The 4,925-nt window shown below is 30.3% G+C and overlaps 1 long non-coding RNA gene across 1 annotated transcript; it reads left to right on the top strand.

The window, feature by feature from the left end:
- The first annotated feature begins 6 nt into the window (after nucleotides 1–6).
- Nucleotides 7–626, top strand: LOC115245311. Its single transcript, XR_003885509.1, has 3 exons — nucleotides 7–170; nucleotides 260–367; nucleotides 456–626. It is a non-coding gene; the product is annotated as an uncharacterized LOC115245311 (long non-coding RNA).
- The last annotated feature ends 4,299 nt before the right edge of the window (nucleotides 627–4,925 follow it).

The raw sequence follows: 4,925 nt of genomic DNA, 5'->3' as shown, positions 1-4,925 counted from the left end.
TTGCTGTCCGTCCTCAACGAGGCATTTTCATCCAAGAAAACCATTTTGTGATTAATATAATCATCCTCGCAAAAACATTTACCACAGCCAAAATATGCATTATGCCCTTTTGAGCCAGTTACAAAGGATTTGGCAGGAGTATCACAAATAATTGCTCTGATTGTTACACGGTAATTTTTATTTTCAAATAAAAATCCTTCCTCGTGAAGGATGCGATATTCATCACAAAATTCTTCTAACAAATCTTGTGCATGCGTAGGTTTTTTATAACCGTGAAAAGCAGCAATCAAAAAGGGTTCCGTGACATGAATATTATAAATTTGACCAAGTATAGGCCATAACTGGCTTTGGGAACTTTTAGTAAGAGGTAGGCCGTCGATATTAATATTAATTTCTATTATATTATTATTGATATTTTTATAAGATTTCAATTTTTCTCGTAATGCCTTTTCCAGACCATAATAAAAGTAATGGCCAGCTCCACACTCTCGAATAATTGTATTTTTGGGTGTTCCTAACAAGGTTCGAGCATCACTGGGCAAATCATTGTGACCTTCTTTCTGTAGAATACACAATAAGGCTGTCAGAGATTTTTGAGTAATATTATATTTAATAGCCCACACACACACACACAGGTATGTAACTGTTCATGTAAAGTGCCTTTTCGTTCGTCTCTATTATTATATAATAAATTAGAATCTTCTATATTATTATCTGACTCCATATCATCTGATTGTATATTTTGTATTTCTACTTCAGGAAACAGTTGTATTGTACTGCAATTCTGATTTTCGAGAGAGCATACTATGTAAGAAGAAGCTTGCTTGTTAGTAACAAGCCTTTCTGGAAGGCTAATGGAAATATTGTCGTTTTGTGCAGCTAGTAATAAACGGCGATTTTGTTGTCTGCGTGACAACTCTTTAAATTTTTTAATTTTTGGCATTGTGCTATTTTATTCTGCGTACAAACCTGTTATCATTAAATTTACAGGGTATCCCACCAAAAGTGGCCAACTCCTTTTAACTAAAAGACTAAAAGAGATAGACCATATACAAATATAATAACAAATATATATAACAAATTGTATATCATAACATATATATACCATGACAAATATATGTATATCAAATTGAATGTTTCAAACTGAAATCTGTTGTGAGTATAGTATATTACTTATAAAAGCTATATCTGTGTTAACAAACGGAGAGATATGCATAATTTTTTTATAACGATGTGGATATTTCGAGACAATAAAAGATGTAGCGCTGTTTGAAATAAATACAACGATATGTATGACTTAATATAAATATTTCACATATTATACAAGTTTTATCGGCTTAAAATATTGCGGGCGACGTCTACCTTTTCATTTTCGGCCCTGCAATATGGCCAACTTCTGTCTCGAATATTATGATCATATGACAAAATGATATATGTCAATCTAATGAGTCAGAAGCTAGCTATATCGCAGGGCCCGTCTTTTGGTAAAGTCTTAAAGACATCTAAAAAAAGACGTCTTTAAGACATTTTTTAGACGCGCATATGTTGTCTGGGAAATATATCATCTTGTAATATGTTTATGAAATTTCTATAAATTGTGTTATATCCCAGACAACATATATTCCTAAAAGACTTAACAAATTATTTAAAGACATCTTATCATCCTTCAGACATTTTTAGACATCTTTTGACTTTTTTGTGCTGTCTGGGATTGTGCTAATCATTATAATTGGCGGATAAACAAAGAAAGTGGATAATCATGAAAATTGTTTAAAAATTATTTCAAAAGAAGAAAGGAATAAAAGAAATCTTTTGCGATTTTCGAATTTTCATCAATTGTGTCGAATTGTATTAGATAAGTACAACTTATTCTAAAAATAAAATGTTACCAGATTATTGACTTTTGTGCAATAAAAATTTGAAATATGGTTTTAGAAATGCAAAAATTTGCATTTCCGTAACTTTTGTATCATAACAAATAATTTAATTTTGCAAATCATGCCAAATTGTGCTAATAAAGACAAAGCAGGAACAATCTTAATTAGAGTAATCTTAGAAGTTGATCAAAAAGAATAAAAATCATATTTCAATCATAAATTTATTCAATAATCGTTTACATGTCGTTCTAACATATTTTCCAATTTGATATTTTCCAATTTGATAAAAGAAATGCAAATCAAAACAAAATTTTTTCCTTCATATAATTCTTTTCTTTTTTAAGAGTATGATAAACAATTTAATTTGTGGGGCAATAATGCTTTCTATTCTATAGTTCTACCAAAGACATCTACATATAATATACGCTAGATTGATAACTGCGTCCCTTTAATTGTTGCCAGAAAGTATGTATGACATGCACAGAATACGAACTAAGCATGCGCAGTGAGTGTTGTCTCATATACATATCTTGTCTATATATCTCTCTTCTATATATCTTGTGTTACACAAATAATATGAACCGAGAAAGAGTTTTATGCTATATAAAATCGTTAAATGTACATAATTAAAAAATAGTATAATAAAAAATATTATATACAGAGTGTCTGACAAGTATTAAGTGACCAACCAAAAGATGGAGGTAGATTGGGTCAAACTGAAAAGAAAAGTCCTGTACCATTTTGTGATTTTTGCAATAATTATTGAGAAATTAATTAAAAAAAGACGGCCAAGTATTAGCGCGAGTATTAACGGGCAGCGAGAAAGAACGACCCCATTTAGAGACTCTTTGATAAGATACTGGCCATAAAATCGTGTCGTTTATCATGTTTCGTTAAAATCCTGCGAATGAGAGGGAAATATAGGCTATCTCACTCTTCCTTTCACACAAATATCTGGCACGTGTTTGTTTGGTAAATATGCATAAAAGGTCACACCTCACTAATTTAATTGCCACTTAGATATGTTGTAGGGGGAGTGTTCTGAGTAATTCCGGTAAGAATCAAGTAGTCGGTATTGGTTTAGGAGATATAACAAATTAAAGTTTCACAATTTTAATGCTATTTTTTACGTATTATAAACTGAAACTAGGAAGAGTCGTGTTTATGTACGTCATCTATAAATACAATATATAAATATTCTACAGCTGTTGATTGACTATCAAACGAAACGGGTAGTTTTCGAAGCATTTTAGAAGTGTGCTCAATCGATTGCAAATGTCATTTTATGATTATATCTATTTATTTCGACGTAATCCGTAGGAATTTTCAGCAGGGATTTCCTCGCTTCTGACGTCATCAATCAAGAGTTTCACGGCGACGGACTAGGAGCCTTAAAATAAGAAGATAAGTATATGTACTCCCTTTATTCGTAGTATTTGCAAACTCTAAATAATAGATTTGATTCTATTTATATATTAAAGAGATTATTTTTTTAGTTACACCTTAAGAGTTTATGACATTTGTTTAATAATATTAAAATAGGTTTATATAGATTTTGTTCTTATCATAAATATCCGCAATCTAGTTGCCTGTTTTGCAATAAATATTCTGTAATATTCTATTATAAACATAAATATATAATAAATGTTTTATGAAGAAATACATTACGTATAATTTTAAATTACCCTAAATTACCTGATAAAGTATACAACATAAAAACACAATACAAGGCAAACAAAGAATATAAAATATTATACAGGGTGTTCCCAATTTAAATGTCAAAACTTTAGGAGCGTGTAGGGGACCGATAAACTAAGACAAAAAGTCCTTTAGAGATTTGCTTGTTTTTGCTTCGTTTTGAAGAAAATTGCAAAAAATGAAACAAATAATTTTCATCAAAAAACTTGCAGAATATAAAAAATAATAAAAATTGTAGAATATGGAATTAAGAAAAGAGAGTGAGTTAAAATCCTTCTGAGGTAAAATTAGAGGATTGTAGATAAATACGCTACAACGCGAAATTTTGTTTCTAATCTAATTTTACCTCAGGAGGTAAATTTTAACTCACTCTCTTTTCTTAATTCCATGTTCTACAATTTTTATTTTATAATACTTTTTGATAAATCTAATAATTTTAGTGTTGTTTTCAGTTTTTTGGTGAAAATTATTTGTTTCATTTTTTGCGTTTTTCTTCAAAACGAAGCAAAAACGAGCAAATCTCTAAAGGACTTTTTGTCTTAGTTTATCGGTCCCCTACACGCTCCTAAAGTTTTGACATTTAAATTGGGGACACCCTGTATATTAACACTATATACTATATACTATATACTATATACTATATACTGTTCTTACAATGCATATACTATATTTTTTATATTATATATACTATATTTCCTATTTTACTACTGACCAGCTGACCGATAGTAGCGCTGACCGATCGCAGCACTGACCGATCGCAATGCCCTACGGATAGCATCGTGAGCGCAACCTGTATAATTTACTCAACATTCACGATTTTTACGTATTGTAAATATAATGTTTGACATAAAACAATTGTCATTTTAAAAACTGAAGCGTAACAGTACCTAGTGATTTAATAATGCCCACCATAATGCGCATTAATGCCCCAGCAAGGCCTAATAATGCCCACTAATGTCCATTAATGCCCAAGCAATGCCTAATAATGCCCACTAATGCCCTAGCAATACCTAGTAATGCCTAGCAATGCCTCGAATCTGTACACCGTAATGCCCTCAGCGGCTTACCCCTCGACACCTACCTACAAAGTCATATGCTTTAATTTAGGCGAGTGATAATGCAAAGTAAGAGCAAAGCGTTTTATCTCTTCGCTATATTGTCTTGCATGAAACAACTTCGTTACATTATTTACTTCATTTTTGAATAAATGATAAATATTTCATAAAATATATAGAAGTATACATACATCATATATATATTTATTATACTCATATATAAAATTTTTATACTCACATGTATATATATATATATACGTAAAATTTATACTTATATATATTTCTACATATGTAT

This window comes from Formica exsecta, unplaced genomic scaffold, assembly GCF_003651465.1.
Source record: "Formica exsecta isolate Colony F162 unplaced genomic scaffold, ASM365146v1 scaffold939, whole genome shotgun sequence".
NCBI lineage: Eukaryota > Metazoa > Arthropoda > Insecta > Hymenoptera > Formicidae > Formica > Formica exsecta.
The sequence above is the reverse complement of the archived record's forward strand: the minus strand, read 5'-3'. Positions and strand labels throughout refer to the sequence as shown.